This window comes from Lissotriton helveticus, chromosome 2_2 (assembly GCF_964261635.1).
Source record: "Lissotriton helveticus chromosome 2_2, aLisHel1.1, whole genome shotgun sequence".
In the NCBI taxonomy this organism is placed as follows: Eukaryota; Metazoa; Chordata; class Amphibia; order Caudata; family Salamandridae; genus Lissotriton; species Lissotriton helveticus.
The window spans coordinates 331,374,282-331,398,824 of NC_136060.1; the positions used below are offsets into that span (position 1 = coordinate 331,374,282).

At 47.4% G+C, this 24,543-nt stretch overlaps 1 pseudogene; it reads left to right on the top strand.

Moving 5' to 3' along the window:
• LOC144821659 (protein MAK16 homolog pseudogene) overlaps positions 1-22,802 on the top strand; it is a 107,976-nt pseudogene extending 85,174 nt beyond the window's left edge.
• The last annotated feature ends 1,741 nt before the right edge of the window (positions 22,803-24,543 follow it).

A 24,543-nucleotide genomic window follows, 5' to 3' on the forward strand; every position in this document is an offset into this window, starting at 1 on the left:
ATAAAGGGAGCCAGGCCGCTTTCAGCATTTTTGCCAGTGCTGCGTTAATTTCCTAGTCCAGCCCTGTCTGTGAGGCACATCACTCAGTGCTCCCCTGAGGTGCAGCACCAGTATAGCCCGTCGGGCAAACGGGCAATCCCTGGGGAGGCTGGAGCCCCAGGAGGCCGGTTTTGCCACTTGGAGGCAGGTTTCAGCCTCAAGGAGTGAGTGGTGCACGTTAGGCTATCTCAAGGGTAACTTGAAAGAGTTGCTCTGGATCTAACACGCATTAGCACGTCTGCACATAGGGGATGAATTTATCATTTTAGCCAGGGCTGTTTGGAGGTTCCCAGTCCGGCCCTGATTGCCAGTGATTTCATGAGGCTCATCACTAACTCAGTGCTTCCCTGAGAAACATCAGCCATTGCTTCACTAAGGCACATCCCTTGGTGTTCACCTTGTAGTGTAGTTCCTATATTCCTAATAGGCTCTGCGCATTGGAATAGTGTATCCGGTAGTTTTAGACGTAGGACTGAAGTCGACTAGGTCTCCACCGAATATACTAAACTTAATTGTGTGTGTGCCAGCTAGCTCAGAGGTCACTAGAAATTTTCCCGAATGAACAAGAAGGGATTAGTTTCTAACAACCACTTAAAACATGACAACTTTGTTCCCCAAGAATAAGAAATATATCTCTAGAGTCGCGGAAACAATAGATAGTTATTTCACTCAGTCAATTGTGCATGCTTCGTTTCACCTGAGGTGCAGAGAAATAGAGAGACGGGCGTTTTGAAAAAAAGGGTATTTATTGAACAGTCTTCTTTCTCAAGCATAAGAAATTAACTGCTGCAATCGTAATACTTGCTGTAAAGTACAACGCGTACAAAATGAAGAGTATTATAAAATAATACTGTAAAAGCATGATATGGTTTCTAAGCCATAAAATACCTAAAATGCATAAAATACATACAGTGATAAATAATGACTAAAAGTACTCAACTGGTGCTTCTAAAATACGCCTACCCCGGTGTACCTAACCTAGGTCTAATACAAGGGAAGAAGTAAGTAAGGTGTAGCCTAGTTTTAGTATTCTTTGCCGAGAATCTAATCCAAGAATTCTCTTAGGGTCTAATCAGCTCCGTACCTTGGTTTTTAGAATGTAGGAGGTCTGGTATCTCTCTCTCAGGACTCGATTTCCCAGCAACCCGCAAGGATAGCCTGGAAACACTGGAGCTGGATTTCTCGGCAGGAGAAAGTACAGCGTCTCTCAGTGCGTCAGCTGGAAGGGCGGTTTCCTTCGGCACTTGCTGCAGCAGGGCGCGTCGGGCAAGTAGATAGTCGAACTGCTCCAAACCACCGTGTGTTTGTTTGGACAAGTGTGGGCATATTTATACCTTGAAGGTGCCAAGTTTGACATAATAACGTCATCAGACACTTAATTCTCTGAAAACTCCATGAATTCTTGGATAAATTAATATTCATGCAGGGGGAAGTCCCTGACTGCTGAAGGTGGGTTTTTCCAAGAAATCATTGTAGATTTTCGGAAATAGTGGAAGTAGCCAAGCCGTATTAGGACTACTTGAGCTATGTCTCAATATGGTTCTGATTTCTATGCCTTTACTAGGATACGGTATTTTATACCTATATAAGGGCATGAATCGGGAAAATTACACTAGGGTCCTAAAACGCTATACAACAACCTGAAGTACATCATTAGTGCTCTCCTGGTCCCAATCGGTCTGTGTTCCTCTGGAGCACCTGACCTGTGTTCCACTGCTGTACATTACCTGTGCTGTTTGATAAGCATCTGTCTGTGACCTTGGATACGCATCATCATGTGCTAAACTGATGCACATCACCTTGTGCCTCTTGATCTTGTTGGTTTCATTGCTGTGGTTTGATTCTTGTGTGGGAATATGTGCCTGTACGTCAATTGGACTTTGTGAAAGTTGGAGTCTCTGGTGGTATTAGTCTTGATGAAAGAATGCATGGTCTGTGTTTGCACTTGTGACTTCATGCTCTGTACTACTCTGGGCATGTGCTATAAAAAAGTGAAAATTACTTGTTCTGTCAATGTATATAATGTCATATATTCTGAAAAACGTGTTAACAACTGTCTTCGGAAAGTAGCACTTATCCTTCCTTTGCAATAGTTACTTTGGACTGTTGTAGGGGTGTGCAAAATCCCATATTATGATGAAATCTAATGAAACTCCATAAACATTTTGTGAAATTACACTTTTAGGTGAAAAGTGTGAATTTTTTCATACTTGCCCACTTTACTTAAATCGCCTTGTAAAATGCTGACAGGAACAAAAATATCAGACTATTTCCAACCTGTTTTCAGAAAACTCCACTGTTTGTGAAAGAGCAGCATTTAGCAATCAAATCCTCCTTTACAGTCCCAGTCTTCCACAAGGATACATTTTTTTCAAAATACTTTCCAGATAGGGCTTTGAGGTTATGGAATCATTAGTAGTAGTTGCAGGAGACTGAAAGGAAAGGGCAGGTGGAAGAACCTCTTGGCATAGTGTGAAGTTCCGACCTTCACACTTAAGGGGGGTGAAATATAAATTGAATTTGTGGAATCAGCTTAAAATTCTTGTTATGCTGTGAGGCTGGTTTACATCTGTTTCCTCTTTTGGCTCTAAAACTGTCCCCAGACGTAAATGCATATATAATAAAAGCCTAGGGGCATATTATCAAGCCCAATATCTCTGCTTTAGCAGCCGTTTTCGGCCGATTTAAATAACGCTCTATTATCAAGGACACGTGTATCCTAGAGTTAGTAGCCGTTTTTTATCTCACTTTGCATGTCAGCGATATACATCGCTAATGACATGCAAAGTGGGCGTACCTCAGCAAAAAGGACTCTAATTGTAAGTTGGTAAATAACCTATTCACACCTTTTTAGGTGTATACCTAACCTATACACATTTTTGAGGTCTAATCATTGTACAGACATTGTAAACACAGTCCTAAAGTGTGGACATCACCTACTAAACCCTGATGTTGTGTTGCCCACCAATTAAAAACAAGCATTAGTAAAGCCATTAGGTCTCACCTTTGGGTGGTTCTTGGAAATGCTGCAGAACATCTGTCATTCTGTGTAATGTGGCAAAACTTAAAAAACAAAACCTTTTGACATGGGGCCAGTCATATTATTTTGTAGTTGCATGCACCTTGCATGCATGCGGATACAAAATGATGCAGAACCTTTTTTTTTAGTTATTGATTCAAGTAGGATCGGTAACTAAAAAAAACCAAATATAGCAAATTAGTCTTTTTAAAAGCATGTGCATGGGGAACTGACGCAACTTGGGAAGTTGGGGAACAGCAGAGCAACACAGGGTACTTGGGACGAATGGCAAAGCAACACAGGGTTGGCTGAAGGGAAAGCAATAGCAATATGGAGGATTGGGGAATGCAAAAATAACAGTGGGGGTGGAAGTGAAAGCAACACAGCGGTTGGGAAAAGCAATAGCGAGCTCAAGAGGGTGGGGACAGGGGAAGTAATTGGGCAACAGAGAGCAACACGGTCTGCAGGATGAAGAGACATGCACAAGGGAGATGGCTCAAAACCACATGCACTCTAACGGAGTGCTTCATACAAAAAAACAAGCATTGGCAGAGCCAATAGGTCTCACCTCTGGGACCTTATAAGTGTTTAGTTATCCAGCACAATATCCTTGGTGCAACAACATCAAGTGTGGCATGGCTAAACACTTATAAGGTCCCAAATGTGAGTCCTATTGGCTATGCCAATGCTTGTTCTGAGTGAGTGGTTTGTGCAGGTATGCCACTGTGAGGTAGAGATGCTGTCCATGCTTTTACAGGAGCCCCTGTGACATTGCACCACTTCAAAATGTATCTTGGGTCTGGTGTAATACTTCTAGCTCCTATTTCCATCTTCTCGCACCCAATGCATTCTTAAATGACCCATGTACACCTGTGGTTGACACTCCTACTACTCCTGCTCTCCAGTGACACTTTACCCATCACGGGTGGTGGTGGACGTGGTGGACGTGGTGGTGCTGGTGGACGTGGTGGTGGTGGATGTGGTGGTGGTGGTCTTGGTGGTGGGTGTAGTGGTGGTGGTGAACGTGGTGATGGACGTGGTGGTGGTGGATGTAGTGGTGGATGTGGTGGTGGAGGTGGTGGTGATGGTGCATGTGGTGGTGGTGTTGGACGTGGTGGTGGACATGGTGGTGGTGTTGAACGTGGTGGTGGATCTGGTGGTGGTGGTGGACGTGGTGGTGGATGTGGTGGTGGTGGATATGGTGGTGGAGGTGTTGGTGATGGTGGATGTGGTGTTGGAGGTGGTGGTGGTGGTGGACGTGATGGTGGTGGACGTGGTGGTGGTGAATGAGGTAGTGGTGGACATGGTGGTGCTGGTGAACGTGGTGGTGGTGGATGTGGTGGTGGATGTGGTGGTGGACATCGTGGTGGTGGATGAGGTGGTGGTGCACATGGTGGGGGATGTGCTGGTGGTGGTGGATGTGCTAGTGGTGGTGGAAGTGGTGGTGGACGTGGTGGTGGACGTGGTTGTGGTGGACGTGGTGGTGGTGGCGGGCATGGTGGTGGTGGATGTAGTGGTGGTGGCGGGGGATGTGGTGGTGGACATGGTGGTGGTGGACTTGGTGGTGGTGGTGGACATGTTGGTGGATGTGCTGGTGGACATTCAGGTGGTGGTGGTGGACGTGGTGGTGGATGTAGTGGTGGTGGACATGGTGGTGGTGGTGGATGTGGTGGTGGTGGTTGTGGTGGGTGTGGTGGTGGTGGACGATGTGGTGGTGGTGGTTGTGGATGTGGTGGTGGATGTGGTGGTGGTGGATGTGGTGGTGGGGGACGTGGTGATGGTGGACATGGTGGTGGTGGACGTGGTGGTGGACATTGTGGTGGTGGACATGGTGGTGGACATGGTGTTGATGGACATGGTGGTGGTAGTGGAGGTGGTGGTGCGGGTGGACATGGTGGTGGTGGACATGGTGGTGGTGCTGAATATGGTGGTGGTGGTGGACGTGGTGGTGGTGGTGGATGTGGTGGTGGTGGCATGGTGGTGCTGTTGGTGGACGTGGTGGTCATGGTGGTTTACATGGTGGTGGTGGTGGTGGTGGTGGTGGACGTGGTGGTGGTGGATATGATGGTGGTGGTGGAAATGGTGGTGGATGTTGTGGACTAGGTGGACATGGTGTTAGAGGTTGACCTGGTGGTGGTGGACGTGGTGGTGGTGGACATGGTAGTGGTGGTGGATGTGGTGGTGGTCATGGTGGTGGTGGACGTGGTGGACATGGTGGTGGTGGACGTGGTGGTGGATGTGGTGGTGGATGTGGTGGTGGATGTGGAGGTGGTGTTGGAAGTGGTGGTGGTGGTGGATGTGGTGGTGGTGCTGGACATAATGGTGGGGGACATGGTGGTGGTGGTGGTGGTGCTGGACGTGGTGGTGGTGGACGTGGTGGACATGGTGGTAGACATGGTAGTGGTGGTGGACGTGGTGGTGGTGGACATGGTGCTGGTGGTTTAAATGGTGGTGGTGGAAGTGGTGGACATGGTGGTGGTGGATGTGGTGGTGGGCATGGTGGTGGTGGCTGTGGTGGTTGACGTGGTGGTGGTGGACATGGTGCTGGTGAACGTGGTGGTGGTAAACGTTGCGATGGAAGTGGTGGTGGTGGATGTGGTGGTGGTGGACGTGGTGGTGGATGTGGTGGACGTGGTGGTGGACATGGTGGTGGTGGACATGGTGGTGATAGATGTGGTGGTGGTGGTGTATGTGGTAGTGGACGCGATGCTGGTGGATGTGGTGGTGGTGGACGTTGTGGTGGATGTGGTGGTGGACGTGGTGGTGGACATGGTGGTGGACATGGTGGTGATGGACGTGGTGGTGGTGGACATGGTGGTGGTGGACATGGTGGTGGTGGTGGACATGGTGGTGTTGGACGTGGTGTTGGTGGATGTGGTTGTGATAGATGTGGTGGTGGACATGGCGGTGGTGGACATGGTGGTGGTGGTGGACTTGGTGGTGGTGGACATGGTGGTGGACGCGGTGGACGTGGTGGTGGACATGGTGGTGGTGGACATGGTGGTGGTAGATGTGGTGGTGGTGGTGTATGTGGTAGTGGACGCGATGGTGGTGGATGTGGTGGTGGTGGACGTTGTGGTGGATGTGGTGGTGGACGTGGTGGTGGACATGGTGGTGGACATGGTGGTGGTGGACGAGGTGGTGGTAGATATGGTGGTGGTGGTGGACATGGTGGTGTTGGACGTGGTGGTGGTGGACGTGGTTGTGATAGATGTGGTGGTGAACATGGCGGTGGTGGACGTGGTGGTTGATGTGGTGGTGGTGGACGTGGTGGTGGTGAACAGTGGTGGTAGACGTGGTGGAGGACGTGGTGTTGGACGTGGTGGTGGTGGATGTGATGGTGGTGGTGGATGTGGGGGTGAAGGATGTGGTGGTGGACCTGGTAGACATGGTGGTGGTGGTGGACATGGTGGTGGTGGTGGACTTGGTGGTGGTGGTGGACATGGTGGTGGTGGACGTGGTGGTGAACATGGTAGTGGTGGACATAGTGGTGATGGACATGTGGTGGAGGGGGTGGTGGTGGTGGATGTGGTGGTGGTGGTGCATGTGGTGGTGGTCGTGTTGGTGGTGGATGTGGTGGTAGTGGACATGGTGGTGGTGGATGTGGTGATGGTGGACATGGTGGTGGACGTGTTGGTGGTGGACGTGGTGGATGGCATCGCTCTGGTTGATGTTTGGGAGGTGGGAGGGGTGTTCTGTGCAGAAAGACATTACCGCACTCTAGTAAATAAATAAATAAAACAAGCGTGGTACGCGAAAGTGAAAGCGACCGCATCTGGAGCTGAATGTAATGTAATGTAATGTAATGTAATGTAATGTAAAAAGGGACTTGCTAAAGCGCACTGTGGCCAAGCGGCTTCCTGGCGCTGAAAATCTGATGCCTAGCTCTGCAAATGATCCGACGGGGCTAGTCAGGGAAGGCCTGGGCAAAAAGAAAGGTTTTCAGGGCTTTACGAAAAGAAGAGTAAGTAGGAATGGAGCGAATAGGAAGAGGGAAACTGTTCCAGAACTGGGGGGCAAGAACCGAGAAACGGGTGCCCCCGGTTCTGGATTTGCGGAAATGGGGGACTTGGAGTAAGGAAAGGGATGAAGAACGGAGGGTGCGGACCGGGGTATAGGGAACAATCAAAGTGCCAATAAAGAGGGGGGCAGAATGGGTGTGAGCCCGAAAAGTTAGGCAGGCCAATTTAAAGAGAGATCTAAAATGCACAGGGAGCCAGTGTAGGGACTTGAGTACGGGCGTGATGTGGGAGGATTTAGGGAGGTGAAAGATGAGACGGGCTGCCTGATTTTGAATGGCCTGTAGTCGTCGCCTTTCGACGACTGGTATGCCCACATAGAGGCCGTTCCCATAATCAAGGCGGGAGGTGATAAGGGCATTGACTATGGATTTGAGGGCATCCGTGGAGAAATACCGGGATACTTTCCGGATAAGACGGAGGGATAAAAAACAAGAGGAAACAACAGAACTAACCTGGGCATGCATAGTGAGATCATTGCTGACCTTGATGCCTAGGGTACGGACGGAAGAAACCGGTGAGGGGGGAGAACCAAAGGAAAGGGGCCAGTGAATCGGGGACCAGGGATTGGAAGGACCACCCGTGAGGACAAGCTCTGTCTTATCCGGATTGAGCTTAAGATGGTTAGAGCTCATCCATTCCGAGATAAATACTAGAGTGGAGCTGAGAGAAGGGGAGGAATCCGAGGAAGTGGAAAGGTCAAAGACGAGCTGGAGGTCATCCGCGTAGTTATACACGGAGACCCCCTGCTCGCGGAGAGAAAGAATAAGGGGATAGATATAGAGATTGAAAAGGAGGGGAGAAAGGGAAGAACCTTGGGGCACCCCACACACGACTGGACAGGGGGGAGGAGGAGAATCCTGAAAGATGGACGGATTGTGACCTGTCTTGAAGGAAGGACGCCAGCCAGGAAAGTGGTGTTCCCCTAATGCCGGCTGCGCTGACACGGTCGAGAAGGATGGTATGGTCGACCGTGTCAAACGCAGCCGACAAGTCGAGCAGCACCAGGGCTTGGGGAAGGTTGGCGTCTACTTTCTCCTTTAATTCGTCCAACACAGCAATGATCACGGACTCCGTAGAGTGACCCGGGCGAAAACCCGCCTGATGGGGGGCCAGGAGGCAGTTCTCCTCGATGTACGAGGACAGGCACGATGTAACGTGGCTTTCCCAGATCTTCCCCAGGTAGGGAAGAAGAGAGATAGGCCGGAAGTTGATAGGGATGGAGGGGTCCAGGCCAGGTTTTTTAATGATTGGAAAAACGATGGCGGTTTTAAAAGAAACAGGGACAGAACCAAGAGTCAACGATGCGTTAAGCAATGTGAGCGGGGGGACAGGACAACTGGTGAAAAGGGCTTTAAGAATCCGGGCTGGAGCACAGTCAGCCGGAGAGCCCGACTTGACCTTGGAAAGCAGATGGAGAGAGCAGTCAATGGAAATAGGGGGGAAGTGATCCAGAGAAGAAGAAGGCAGAGGAAGGGAAGGGGTGGCACAGGGTTGGGAGATTAGGGGGATGTTAGCTTTGATGTTGACAATCTTGTCAATAAAGTAATCGTTAAGTGCAAAACAGAGGGATTGAGTGGGGGCAAGGCTGGTGCTAGTGCGATCAGAGGTGGCGAGTTGCTGGACAAGAGAAAAGATTTCACGAGGTTTGTTTGTAGAGAGAGCAACTCTCTCCGTGAAATAATTTGTCTTGGCCAGCAAAATAGCCTTTTTGTAACTGTTGAGCAGAAGCTCATATTTAGAACGGAGTAGAGGACAGTAATTTCGCCTCCAGTGGCGTTCCGAGCGCCTGAGATTAAGTTTAAGAACTTTAAGCTCACTCGAAAACCATCTATGTGCGTCATGTGGACGGACGATTTTGACTTTCTTAAAAGGGGCGACCTGATCGCAAGAGGAAGAGAGCCAAGTATTGATGGCATTAGTTTGAGATTCGAGAGAGAGGTCTGCCAGGTCAGGTGCTGAGGAGGTCAGCGAGGTCGAGAGGAGAGTGAGATCGGTCTGGTTCCAGCTACGGGCTAGCACGTTTTTGAGTAAGGGGGGTTTGGCGGTAGAGGCAGAAAGAATGCTAAAGGAAATAGTAGAGTGATCGGACCAGATGCACGGAGAGATGGATGGAGGGGAGACTTCGCGGTGCAGTGACCATATTTGGTCCAAGGTGTGGCCCTTCACGTGGGTGGGGACTGCAATGTGAGACGTGAAATTTAAGGATAGAAGGGTAGCAGAAAAATCTTTGGATGCGGTGTTTTCCCTGGGGTCATCAGGCCAGTAATTAAAGTCTCCAAGGAGGATGACTGATGAGTTATTGACCGCCAGGGTAGCCAAAAGCTCCTGCAAGGAGGCTAGAAATTGAGGCATAGGTAGGGGGGACGGTACATAAGAACAAAAGTAAGAGGGTCTGTAAGGTTGAGGGACCGAGCCACGAGGTAGTCCACGTTGGGTATAGGAGAGTGATCAAGAAGCTGGAATTTGAAGGTAGAGCGAACAATCAATGCCACTCCGCCTCCGGCTTTACCGGCCGGGCGATCCGCTCGGAGAGCGTAGTAAGTGTCGGGAAGGATAGCCAAGAGATCGGGGAGTGAATCGGCAGAGAACCAAGTTTCGGTGAGGAATAGGTAATCAGGAGAGTCCGAGCTTAGAAGATTGAAAAGCTCGAGTTGATGTTTGACTGCTGAACGAGTGTTGAGCAGGCAAGCTGAGGCGGCGGGAGGGGAAGGTGAAGGTGAGGATGCTACAAGAGGGATGGGGGGGGAGGAAGTGAGGCTGTGAGAGGAGGGGAGTGAGCCGGAAAGGCAGGGCCCAAGAATTCCAAGGGTGTCGAAGCGTCGCACCAGCGAAGGGGAAAGCGGACTGGGAACCATGAGTGCGGAAAGTTGAGCAGGTGTATAAACCAAGGGACGGGCAGGGTCTGTGGCCCCTGGTCCCGGTCGGTCGCAGACGGGCGCAGACGGGCTTGCCTTAGGCGCGCCTTCGGCGCGCAAACGGCGCGCCCGCTGCGCCCGTCCGCTGCGCGTACGGGGGAGACACATGATTTATGGTGAGGTTGAGGGTGTGGCCTGAAGGAGGTGGGCGTGGCTAAGGGGCGGCTCGCTGGTGGCGGCGAGCGAGGGAAGCCTGACCCGCTGCAGCGATGACCTCGGCTGCGCGGGGGGCCACAGGACAAAGCAGAGGTCCCTGAGGGGAGGACAAGTAAGTTTAAAGTTTAAAATAATGAGCAGCAAAGAAAAGCACAAAAGTTTAAAAACGAGGCTTCAGTGGTCTGAGCTCCCACGGAAGGCAGGGGAGAGGCAGGCGATCCTGAGCTAGTAATCAGCTCCTCCTTAAATTGAAAAGTGGGCGTGGCCTGAAGGAGGTGGGCGTGGCTAAGGGGCGACTCGCTGGTGGCGGCGAGCGAGGGAAGCCTGACCCGCTGCAGCGATGACCTCGGCTGCGCGGGGGCCACAAGACAAAGCAGAGGTCCCTGAGGGGAGGACAAGTAAGTTTAAAGTTTAAAATAATGAGCAGCAAAGAAAAGCACAAAAGTTTAAAAACGAGGCTTCAGTGGTCTGAGCTCCCGCGGAAGGCTGAAAGTGCACGCTGTGCTTAATGAGACATGATGAGGGAGGAAAGCCGCGTTGGCTCCCGTGGACCCTAGGCCAAGGACGAGAGAAGGCGGGACATGAACCCGCCTTTGGGTAATTGCGTGCTGTCTTTCTTAGAAAGACGCATGCAAAGGCCAATAGCGGGTGAAGAAAAAAAAAGCACACAAAGTTTAAAGTCCCTTCTAAATGTCTTGCAGCGCATGCTCGCTAGCACAGGAGAGACCTAAAAAGTAGACCCTGAAAAACGAGCTGTATAACCATTGATGCAAGCCTATCAAAGAGATTGCACAGAAGCAATGCTCCATGGTGGAGGAGGGCAAACACAAGACTGACAAGTTGGGGCCAGAAATAAGAAGAAGGCTAATGAGAGTGACAACCTTTGGTAAGCAATGGGCAGGCTCAAAGCTGCTCTATGTTGGTGGTAAGGCACAACATGCCTCGCAACAGACAGCATATGCACTGTCTAGCAGGCTCAAACTAAAAAAAATCCCTTTCAAGTGATATTGATGCCTTGTAATGTTTATGAATCTATTCTCATGAAAATACCTCATTCCTGACGCTTGACAAATGCAATCTAGATTTCCAGTTGGCATTGCAATCATGGCCCGCTCCATTGAGCCTAATTTAGTAGGTGTGCTCACTTCATGTGCAAGTTTTGATGAATATATTGAAATGTATCAATTGTTTTGCATGTGCTGACACTTATACTTGGTCCGGCTGATTATCACTTGGAAATCAATACATCTGACCGTTTGCTGCTTGTCAAAGATGTCTCAGAGTGAAGGAAGAAAAGATCATGAAACTAATAACCACAGAAGGGATATCACCTGCAAAATAGTTATCATACCTTTGGGGATATACCTATTAGCAATTTTTATAATAATAATAATAAGAAGAAGAAGAATAATACCAATAATAATAATAATTATTATTATTATTATTGTTATTATTATGATTAGTATTATTATTATAATCATCATTATTATTATTATTATTATTATTATTATTATTATCATTATCATCATCATCATCATCATTGTTATTATTATCCCAGAGGACTATGTAAGACAGCTATGAAGGAAGGGTATTTTAGTGGCATTCTTGAATAAACTCTTTGAGTTTCATGCTTGCAACAGTTTTATTTAAGACATACTGGGCCTTATTTATGAGGCTTTGTGACACTTTTGCGCTGCCGGTGCATCACTTTTTGTGCCACACCGGTGGTGTAAAAAATGCACTACGTTGCGCCTAATTTACATACAACATTTTTGGGACAAGCGTGGCTCACAAGGTGGAAAGTGCTCTCAAGAAAGTCATAGCCTTAATTGAAACTAGGCCAGCAGGTTCTTTAAGGTTATAACATTTAAGCTGCTAGAATTATTATGCACAAGCACTTTAAAAGTAAATTATTTTTTAGTATACTAATTCTTCACCATAATGATGAAGTATTTTTTGTTTTTATCTCAGTTTTTAAGGTAAATATGCACTAGATAAGCTGAACTAAAATGTGTACTCACCATAGTTATTCCACTTCTATTTTAGATAATTTGAACACGATATATGCATTATTGTATCAAGAGCTCAACTGATCACTGCAATGCATTAATATCTATGTAAACCAATAATGTTGCGTATCTGTAGACTCTCTTTTTAAAGAATAGCAGTGTATTTTTTTAATTATAGTTTTTATGACATTTCTGTCCAAATGAAGCTTAAATCAATAAATCAATATTTACAAAGTGATGCATCTAGGTAGATGAGTCACTTTGTAAACCCCTGCGCCACATTATACCTGCACCAGGTATAATGCATGCAGGGTGGCCGTTACCCCGCAAAAAGCCTCTTAATAGTGGCGCATTGAAATCAATAAGATTTCAGTGCGCCACTCTAGGATGCTACTGCGTCAATATTTACGCCTTTATCACAGCAGGCGCAAGACTGACGGGGGCCCTTTTCCATGGGGACTGCCCCATATGAAAAGTTACATTGCTGGAGTTGTGTCTGTTTTAAGACACACCCCAGCAATGCACAACTTTTGTGCCCTCATATATGTCAGAAATACTGACGTATTTGTAATTCCATGCGACATGAGCATCATACATTAGATACGGCGCATCCATCCTGTCACAAGGAGGGGGCAGTGAAAACTGTTGCATCGCTGTTTTCACTCAGCGATATGACAGTTTCCTTAAATGAGGCCCACAGCATCATATCAAGGATGCCATGGGCCCTAGTGTGAGAGAAAAAGAAAGGGCTCTTTGGCTGCTCAGGACCCCAGTGTCACTGCACTTGCTGCACCAGTGGTGGCTACACCCTTGAAGACAGAGATACAATGTAGTGATATTCCAGTGCCAAATCTCCTGAAGCAAAATCCAGGAGATAAGACATACTGGAGGATTTAGTATGCAGCAAAATGGAGATACATCTATCAATACACGTTTGGATTATATACACAAATGGAAAGAAAACCCATGGAGCCATTGTGAAACCTCAGAGTCAAAAGCCCATCTGTATATATCAGCCATCAGCGAATTAAACCGTTGTACACAAATTAACCTAATTTATCTCAAATGCACTATTATACAATTACTGAGGGTCAGTGTTCAAGGATTAATGGGAGGCAGCTGAGGCCCATTAACCAACATGGTTGAGTGAAACAAAACCAAGCTAATTGGTATTCTCATTGGGATTAAAATAATTGAACCCTGCATATGTGGATAATGTGTTTACAGTCCTTCTGCGGAAACATTAAATAAGAGCTAGACATGCAATTGATAGTATAATCACTACTTTAAGCAGACAGACAGCCTCTCTGCTTAAGGCGCACAGTCCAGCTGCAACACGTGGGAGCTGGTGACCAATTGCTGCACGCAGGTCACTTGCTATACTATTTTCCAACATGTTGAATTGTTTCTCAACTAAGGAAGGAACAAAGGGGCAGATGTATCAAAGCAATTTTTAGTCTCAAACGCTGTGATTCGCAAAAAAGCAGCGTTTGCGACAAAAAATTCGCTAAACGGTATGTATGAAGGAAATTGCATAGCAAAATTAAGGAATCGAAAAATTTGCGATTCCTTAATTTTGCGTAAGCATTTAAGGAATCTCCCATTGTGATTCCTTAAATGCTATGCATCAAACATTCAATTATTGCGATTTCTTTCACAAATGCAATTTTTGGCATTTCTGAAGGTGCCATGTGGTGCACATACATGCCCTTAGAGCACGTATGTGCGCCATATGCGCACACATGTAAATTTCAGGTGTGCATCAGGGTGTCCTTATGACACCCTTGCACCCTTGAAATTATTCTCAATTTGCGATTCTCAAATTGCAAATCGAAAATTGAGAATAACTACACATTCATTCCTATGGGCCTCCTGGCCCATAGAAATGAATGGGAAATTATTCCTTAATTGTGATTAGCAATTTGCTAATGGCAATTAAGGAATTTTAAGAAATTGCTAAAAAATTGTGATTTTTTCTATACATACCATTATGCAATTCTCAAATAACGATTCTCAAAAAATCGCTATTTGAGAATCGCAAATAGGTATTTTGATACATCTGCCCCCAAGTCTGTATCCCTCCCCTACCATGTTTGGGCACCAAACCAGTGAGTTAATATTCGTTTGTTGATTGTACCTGTCTGAAGACATGCTTGGTAGGTATGTGCTCAACTGCATCTCTGTTGCAGCCATTTCTAGATCTATTTCATAGCATGTTGGGACCGATATTTCTAAATATTTCCTATAGTTTTCAGTTTAGCAATGAACAGTTACACTAGGGAGACTGAGCTCCAAAGAGCGCCCTGTGTTAAAAAGAGCCTAACGTTGAGAAAACAATTTTTATGCAAACAGTTTTGGCACTTAAATGATGTTGGGGAGGATGGATGAATGTCATTTTGGGAGATTAGTTGGGGCTGTAAAAAGAAATCTCTAACTCGAAAATATTTATCTTGCTAGGTGTCCCCATCAATGATCAAAATCATTATTGTAATGTATGTAATGTAATGTATGTATACTTGTAAAGCGCACTGTTACCTCGTTACGTGGCGTCCTGGCGCTGTATACCGCTGGGGAACCCGTCCTGGCTTTCCCTGTGAGAGGGCACCCCAAGGTGAAGCCAGGCATCCCCGGCGTTGCTGGGGCTGTTGTGGAGATTAAGCAAGCTATTGCCCAGAGTTGCAGGATGGGACCCATGGTTAGCGTAGGCACCTAAGCGAGAATTCTCGAGTCCACGGACATTTATCCAAGACCCTGCCGCGTCGGGAATTGAACCCTGGTCCCGGGCCGACCTCTGCTTCAGGGTCTGACGCTTCTAACCGGTGAGCCACACTTCTCCATTATTGAATAACTAACTGATTTAGAAAGTCAGACAAGTCAAGTCAAGTCAAGTCACATAATTTATATAGCGCGCTACATACCCAGAGGGTCTCAAGGCGCTTGAGGAAGGGTGGGGAATTACTTGTCGAATATCCAAGTTTTAAGTTGCTTTCTGAATGCTAGGTGGTTCTGAGTGAGGCAAAGGTGAATGGGGAGTGAGTTCCAGGTTTTAGCTGCTAGGTAGGAGAAGGATCTGCCTCCCATGGTGGTTTTGTTGATGCGGGGTACGGCAGCAAGGGCTTGGTTGGTGGAGCGTAGCTGGCGGGAGGGGGTGTAGAAAGAAAGTCGTTTGTTGAGGCATTCGGGTCCGAGTTCGTAAAGTGCTTTGTGTGCGTGGGTTAAGAGTCGGAATGTTATTCTCTTATTGACGGGGAGCCATTGGAGGTCTTTCAGGTGACTAGAAATGTGGTCTTTGCGCGGGATGTTTAGTATGAGTCTGGCTGAAGCGTTCTGGATGCGTTGGAGTTTTTTCTGAAGTTTTGCGGTGGTACAGGCGTATAGGGTGTTACCGTAATCCAGGTGGCTCGTGACTAGTGCTTGGGTGACAGTTTTTCTAGTTTCGGTGGGGATCCAGCGAAATGTTTTTTTGAGCATGCGAAGAATGTTGAAGCACGATGATGAAACGGCGTTGACTTGTCTGTTCATCGAGAGTGCGGAGTCCAGGATGATGCCCAGGTTCCGTGCATGGTCCGTCGGGGTGGGTGCTTTTCCAAGGGCCTTTGGCCACCAAGAGTGATCCCAGGCGGAAGGGGAGGTGCCTAAGATGAGGACTTCTGTTTTGTCTGAGTTCAGTTTCAGACGGCTGTGTTTCATCCACTCGGCTACTTCTTTCATTCCTTCATGTAGGTTGGTTTTGGTGGTGTTCGGGTCTTTGGTGAGTGAGAGGATCAGTTGGGTGTCATCAGCGTAGGAGATGATGTTGAGGTTGTGTTGGCGTGCGATGGCCGCGAGGGGGCTCATGTATACGTTGAAGAGAGTGGGGCTGAGTGAAGACCCTTGAGGCACACCGCAGATGACTTCAGTGGCTTCTGACTTGAATGGTTGAAGGCGGACTCTCTGAGTTCTTCTGGTAAGGAACGAGGTGATCCAATCCAGTGCTTTTCCTTGGATTCCGATGTTTCTGAGGCGTTGTAACAGGGTGCTATGACAGACTGTGTCGAAGGCTGCGGAGAGGTCAAGGAGAATGAGGGCGACGGTGTCTCCATTGTCCAGTAGTGTTCGGATGTCATCTGTTGCTGCGATGAGTGCGGTCTCAGTGCTGTGTTTTGCTCGGAAGCCGGATTGTGAGGAGTCGAGGGATTTGTTGGTTTCGAGGAAGGCGGCGAGCTGGCTGTTGACGGCTTTCTCGATGACTTTGGCCGGGAATGGTAGGAGCGAGATGGGGCGGTAGTTTTTGAGTTCGGTGGGGTCAGCTGTGGGTTTTTTCAGAAGGGCGCTGAGTTCGGCGTGTTTCCAACTTTCCGGGAAGGTGGCAGAGTTGAGGGAGCAGTTGATGACGTCTCGGAGGTGTGGTGCTATGATGGAATTGGCTTTGTTGAAGATATGGTGAGGGCATGGGTCTGTGGGGGATCCTGAGTGGATGGAGTTCATCAGGCGGATGGTGTCTTCAGTGGAGATTGTGTTCCAATCAGTAAGGATGTTCAAGGGGGGTGAGGGTACAGCAGAATGTTGGGTGGGTTGCTCTCCGTGTTCGTTGTCGAAGCTGTTGTGTATGTCTGCGATTTTGTTGTGGAAGAACGAGGCAAGGGAGTCGCAGAGGGTTTGAGAGGGAGTGATGTCGTTGAAGTTGGCTGAGGGGTTGGTAAATTCTTTGACGATGTTGAATAATTCCTTGCTGTTGTGGGCGTTGTTGTCTAGACGGTTTTTAAGTGCAGCTTTCTTGGCGGTCCGGATCAGTTGGTGGTGTGTGCGGGTGGCGTTTTTGAGGGCGTCCTTGGTGATGGTGTTTGGGTCTTGTTTCCAGGCCTTCACAAGGGAGCGACAGAGTTTCTTGGATGTCTTAAGATCCTCGTTGAACCAGGGAGCGTTTTTGCTGCCTCGTTTGATTTGACATTTTTTCAAGGGTGCTAGGTTGTCGGCGCTGTTCGTTATCCATTGAGTGAGGTTAGTGGCTGCCTGGTTGGCGTTTGAAGAGTGGGTCGGGGGATTTTGAAGAAGCGATGAGGAGATCTGGTCGATGGTGATTTTGTTCCAGTTTCTTTGCAAAGTGTGTTGAGGAAGGTTGTGGGTTGTGATCTTTTTGTAGACAAAGTGAACACAGCTGTGGTCGGTCCAATGGAGAGCTGTGGTGTGACTGAAGGAGATGTGTTTGCTGGAGGTGAAGATTGGGTCGAGTGTGTGGCCTGCGTAGTGAGTGGGGGTGTTAACAAGTTGTTTGAGTCCGAGGTTGGCCAAATTTTCCAGAAGGGCGATGGTGTTGTTGTCGTTGCTCTTTTCCAGGTGAAAATTGAGGTCTCCCAGTAGTATGTAGTCCTCGGAGGGTAGGGCATGTGGGGTGATAAAGTCAGTGATGTCTTCACTGAATTGTGCACGGGGTCCTGGTGGTCTGTAGAGGAGGGTGCCTCTGAGTGTGGTCTTGGGGTCGGTGTGGATCTGGAAGTGAAGGTGTTCGGCGCTAGCGAGGTTGGCGTCTGAACTGGTTGAGATGCGGATGGAATTCTTATGGACGATGGCGATGCCTCCTCCTGTTTGTTTGATGCGGTGAATCATACAAATATTTAATAAAAAATATTATTTTATTTTTCATTTATAAGGGCAAATAGATATACGATCATCAGTATAAGCAGTTGAAAGTGCTCTTAGTGCATGGTTTAAGCTGTCCACAAAGTTGTTTCCTGCAGCTATTCCTAGTCGAACATCTAGCTGCAGTAAATACATGGCTAGGTGAGAGAGGAATTAATAAAAATCTTTAAAATCTTGAGGAAGGGGGCATGGCCAAACATCATGGCCCTGAAGTCGTAACTTCGATCGGCTCTGTGGAAGAGCCCCGTGGCAGAGTCCTAAGCGGGGTCCAGTCCCGGGCAGGAGACCTCCCGAGAATGAGTACTGCACCCCCAAATGATCGCGATCACACCTGGACAGCCTTGGCGGAGATTTGGAAGCTGAGGCGGCTGCCGGCTGTAGGAGGATTGGGACCACGGCCACCTACACAAGATGGCAGGCGGGTCTCGTCTCCACTGAAACGCCCGGACTCCTGCGCATTACGAGGGGCATCAGCGGCTGGGTGGCCCCCGAGCATGCTGAACACTTGCCCTCTGGTTGGGGTACCCCCTCCTGGAAGAATCGACCAACGCGAGAGACCTGCTCGCACACGGGCTGGGCGGTGATGACGGCCGCGGCGATCTCTGGTCTGATTAAGGCCTCCACAGCGGTGTGGACCACACCAGCTCCAGGAAAGGGAGCAGCAAGTGTGCCTTCCGGGGGGATGTCTGACTGCCGAAAATCGAGTCCTTGAGCCACGACGCAGTTACTAGAGAACTAATCCCACTGGAAAAATGTGTCCAATCTGGCAACACGGGGAGGGGGTATATCTCCTTTCTCTATACACTTCTGCTCTCATTGGGTCCTCAGAACTCACTACATCATAGAGCTTTCTGAGAGGGTATTCTGCTACCTGCGCCATCAGATAAGCAATGGTAATGTTTATATAAAGACATAGCGAACCTTCTATGCTCCTGAGGGAAGCCCACTATAAAACATTATACGACAGGTATCTCTACCCACAGAAACTACACTTCATCTTCCCCAATAAGACAGATCGCTGCTGGAGGGGTTGTTGTCTTCTGGGGGATTTTAAGCACATATGGTGGGATTGCCTCGCTAAACAGCCATACAGGAAGGAAATACTTTCCCAGATCAAGGTAATATTAGGGTACCCAATTGGTGACTCCATGGAACACATTCTCTTGGGGGTTCGCAACCCAATGCTCTAATATCAGACCCACTGAGAAGGTTCCATCATGTGGTTATGTCTGGGTGCGGCAAAGATGGCTTAACCGGCAGCCTTGTAGAAGCCGGAAGCTCCCTCCCTTACACAATGGCATGCCCGCTTATGGCGCGCTTTAGCCCTGGAATGATTGTTCTGACATCATTGATGACTCTCGCAAGGGCTTTGACTATATTTGGACACCGCTAGTCAGCTATCTCTCGGAGGGACTCCCTCTAGGTTGCGGGCACTACACCTCTTCCTGATTTAATAAGGGGTTCCCCTCCACAGGGGTGGGGTTTTCGGGTTTCCCCCCTCACATGTGATCTCCCTTGCGCAGGACGCTGGAGACGGTCTCTGCGACCTCCGTTGTCCAAACATCAGACTATAGGCTTAGGTGTCTACCTGGGTTTGGTTGGGGTTTTATACTTTTTTTTTCTTCCTTTCTTCTTACTTATTCACTATTGGTTTGCTTCACTATATATGCAATTGTTCAAATTTTGTTGAATTTGGCTTCTCAGAGTTGTTCATGGGGGAAATCAGTCACTTGTTACAAAACTATACCAATAGCATAGCTAACCACTGCATGGATTTTGCTCCCGTGACAAATGAATGGACGTAATAAGGTTTTTGAAAATTGTTTGTAACCCGTGAATACAATTCAATAAGCAGATTTTGACCAAAAATCTTGAGAAAGTACTGCCTTATATTCCATTGGAACTACACCTGCCCACTATCATCGCACTAGTTACCTCCCGGCTGGACTACTGCAACGCTCTGTACCTTAACATCAACACAGGATCCTTGAACAAGCTGCAGGTGGTACAGAATGCTGTGGCAAGGCTGATTCTTAACATCCCGAAGTATCAGTCAGCCAGGGAAGGAATTCGAGCCTTGCATTGGCTTCCCGTCAAGAGGCGCATTTCCTTCAAGATTCTGAATTTGGTGTACAATGCTATGCATAGCAAAGGTTTGTCATACTTAAACACGTTTCAGTGGTACACTCCAGGGAGGAACTTGAGATCCTCCTCCCTAAAAAATCTGTTTTCTCCCAGATTTCGCAGGTCCAAATCGGGCGGCCGCTCCTTCTCTGTGGCAGCCGCCAAACTTTGGAACTCCTTGCCCCCTGCCATTTCCAAGGCAGACTTTCTTCCGGTCTTCAGGGAACGTTTGAAGACCTGGTTATTTGCCTTCTAGCTGGATGTTGGTGCTCTCTCTCCTCCCCGTTCACTTAGCACCTTAACACCCTTGGGCATAAGTGTGCTTTATAAATATTATCCTATCCTATGAATTGAATACCTTTCTGGACTTTCGGGAGAATGGCAGTAGTGACTTAATCCACAAAACCCAAAATGGATGATTCTCATTCGCTGCATTCCCCAGGAGGACCAATAAGTCTGTCTTATGCAAGGAAATATGAGATGATATTGAAGCCCTCATCTATAAATGTAGCAGAAGATATGCTGTCTTGTGTGGATGCAAGAATGCAGTCTCAGAACCTGGCAGTGGGGCTGCTTCAACAAGACCCTATGTAAGAATTAAGAAATTGGGTTATTAGTTGAGGGGAGTAAGTACCATCTTCAAGCAATACTCAAAATCTTTGTCAGGGTGAACACTTAAATTCACCAAATTAACCTGAGCTCACCACCTTGGTAGCTGTGGCACAAGGCAGACAGGCTTAATATGGAGGCAATGTGTTAAGTGCTTATACAGTACCAAAACAGTAAATGAAGTCAAAATGCAAAACAATAAAAATCCTAAAACAGGTTAGAAAAATAGAGAAAACTATAATGATCCCAGTGACACCAAAAGGACAAACATCCAATAAGAGGAACATGAGATATTATTCATTAAGGGTTTATGAAGAAATCGTGTCGAGAAGCACAAAGTGCCATTGCTAGTCAACTGTCGTGGTAGAACAGGAACTAGTAACAATTTGATGCTGACCCCGATGGAGCTTAGGTTAGATACACTAACCAGGTTCATCCTGATCAAAGATTTTACTTTCTGCTTTTAATCCTTTAAGTCTCAAATTAACACAGGAGTACACGTCTAGAACCCTCCTTGACTTCAGGGGAGAAACTTAGAGACACACAGGGTGGTAGGCAGAGGCCAACAGGAGGGTCCATTATAGGTCCAGCTGCCACTGATCAGCTGGGCTGTTTCAGGACAATATCTCTTTTAGCTTATTGTGTGGATAAAGCCTAAACAGAATGTATGCCTTATGACCCTCGGAGTAATTTTATGTGTCCTATGTACAAGAGGGAGAGCAGGTCCAGTCCTTTAGGCCTCTTCTGAGGTCCCAGACAGCAGATGTATTACTCGTCTGATCCTCCAAAGGCCTAGGAGAGTTCTGAAGTGTATGCCTTGAGATGCCACATTTAAGCCTGGCATGAGCTAATGGGTGGGATAGACCTCTGGGGATGTCCTAAAGGTTCCTGGGGCTAAGCCTACCCACTGTGGGCATTTCCAAGATGGCTGAAGTCTTCACCCGCACTGAACATGAGCTCTTAGGGCCGTGGGAGGTATGGAGAGTGCACTTTGTTAATCCATGTGTCCTCTCACATCTAACACTGACATCTAGTTTTAGCCAGTCCCTAAACCCCCAACACACTCAGAGACAGAGGCCGGTGGGACAAAGCTGACATTCTAGCAACCAGTCGATACACACAAATAGTTTTGGCAATCTGTTTCCTTCCTTTGAAGTATGCCCCAATGTCATATGAAAAACGCAGGTCTTGACACCCCAGTAGGGTCTGACACTGTGATGTCAACAAGAGGCCCACTGTGATGAGACCATCTGGCTGGAGGACAAAAGAAGGGTGCAGGCCTAGGTGGTAGGTACATTTGCTTGTGAAAGGGTAGGCCTCTTTGAAGTTAATCATGTCCTTAGCCCCATGGAATCTCACATTGAAGGTTTTAGGGACAGCAAGCCACTACGGCTGACGTGCAGCACAGCGATGTAATTTGGGACATTGTTGGTAACAAGCAGTTCTTTTCAATCAAAATAAAGGCAAAGACACAGATCATTGGCCGCTATGAATATAACTTGACTGGTCAGTGTAACCGTTCCTTTTGTCCCTTGACCAACAGTCAGTATGCTACAATAAAAAAGGAAGCGGTCTGTGCTACTTGTACATGAAAGTAATTGAAAGAATAGCTTTAACGGGACGCATGTGGGAGTGGGCTCGACTCAACAAGAACTATGGAAAAGCCCTGAAACAGATAGACGAAAATCTCATAGACTGGCTGTGCTTCATTTGGCACAAGTGCAAACAATGCTACACGAAGATCACCCACTATCTAATCCGCATCTGTAAACTTTCCCTCAAATGACAAAGAAAACTTGTTCTTTTAAGCAGAAAGGTGCAGAGTAGAGAAAAGAGGAAAAGGGGTTGGTGGCAGCTCAAGTGGAAATGCAATTGAAAAGGAACTGCTAGAGTGTCTGAAACAAGGCATGTATGGTGATAACTAACATTTCCCCATTCATGCTTTTGACAAAGCCTTGGAGCATCAGGAGGCAGAGAGCGAGTCAGAGGTTTTGGAAGCAGAGGAGGAAGAGGAGAAGGATGTCGTTAAGAGGGAGCTCGTGGAGGACAATGAAGTGGAAGAAAGTGATTTGAGTGACTTGGAGGACATGGACAAGTTGGAAGCCAACAGGATGAAATCTAGTCATTAAGTGAAGAGGAAGAAGAGGGGAGGGAGACTGCAAAGGCATCCTGGAAAGCAAATTCAAAAGGCAAGACACCCCTAAAAGGAACTGCTCGTAAAAAGCGAGCCTATATGGAAATAGAGTATTAACAGGAGACTGAGCCAGCCACCAAGTCTAAAGGAACCTGAGAGTGTATGTGCAGGAGTGCAGAACTGAAATAAAAGATTCTTGTTTATAAAACAACACATTGGAACCAAGCTTACAGACCTGGTTTTAAGATATGCTCCAACACTTCTCCACGTCTAGGAAATGTGATCCGCCATGTTGAGAAGCGTGCAACATCGCCACTATCACGAAAGAGATTAAAAACCAGGGGCCGTATTATCAAGAACGGGCGATACATTATTGCCGCTTTTATCGGCAGGAAACTGCCGCTAAAGCGGCGATAATGGGCTTGATAATATGCCCTTGTGAAGTCCCATAGAAGCCCAGGTTCTGGTAACCTATTATCAAGCCCATTATCGCCGCTTTAGCTGCAGTTTCCTGCCGATAAAAGCTGCAATAATGTATCGCCCTTTCTTGATAATTTGGCCCAAGCTTCTCCATTCTTTGGGTAGATGACATTCTGGGCACTTCTGCTTTGGAAAAGCACTAAGATGCCCTCGGGCATTCGACTACTTTACAAAACTTATTTTCATTTAATTTAATTTAATTTCATCCCACAGGCCATCTTGTCAAGGGCACCACAATACCTCCCCACACCCAAGGACTTTTGTCCCTGTCTTAGGGGCCAGTTCACCCCTCATTCATGCCAACTGAAATGTGAGAGAGCAAAATGCAGATTTCGTTTCCAGGGAAATCAAGCAGGGCAAATGTGACTTTTAAAAAGCCATTGTATTTATGGCGTTCGTTTTTTTCCACTGAACCGGACGCTATGCTGGTATTTTACTGGAACTACTGTACTCTATAAGTACTGCATACAAAATATTTCTCACTTGGATGTTAGGATTAATACGCAGTGATTCTGCCCTTTTTTCGCCATATATAAAATTGGCTTCAGTTAGTGTGCTCATACGGCTGTCTTTGATCTGTCTTCAAGGTGAGGGTAAAACTGATGTGTTGTGATACTTTCCAATCTCGCTATGAGTTAATTCATCCAAGATAGTGTGCCTAAATGCTTACGATAATATCATATGCACCGACTGCCACTGGACAACACTATAGTGTACACCCTAATTATTGGCTCTCAAGCTGCCTATGAAAACAAGCATTGGCATAGCCAATAGGTCTCGCCTTTGGGACTTTATAAGTGCTTAGCTATGCAACAGTTGATGTTGCACCAAGGATATTGTGCTGCATGATTAAATACTTATAAGGTCCCAAAGGCGAGACCTATTGGCTATGCCAATGCTTGTTCCTTGCTGTGCCTGCTCAAATGATAGAGGTACCTCATCTGCTCCACATGCAACCCCACAGTGTTTTGAAATTTCTGCCTATCACCTGCCCCAATACTGCAGCAGCCTGCCCCCTTACCCCCGGGCAATACATCGCAAGTGCCATATGGCTTGGGAAGTAAGCAACATTTTACCTGCCCTCCTGCCATGTGTTGGGGGTTATAGATAAACAGATGTGTAGGTGAGCACTGCATTACTGTCTTTAAAGGTTCGGACCAGCTGTGACTGTCCTTGATTGGCGGCTGCGGCGGTGACACTCAGTTCAGGCTACAAACTGCACTGAGCCCCATGAATCTGTAAAAAAAAGAGCATCAGCGCCTGCCTATCAGCGTGACACCAATTTCAGTGCTTCAGCACTTAAACAAGCAATTTAACAAAGGCACTGCTAGAGACCATTACACCGGACCTGCAGCATTTCCCAGTTGGTAAGTGAGGATATGCCTATCAGTCAGAGCTACCAACTTCAGAACTAGGG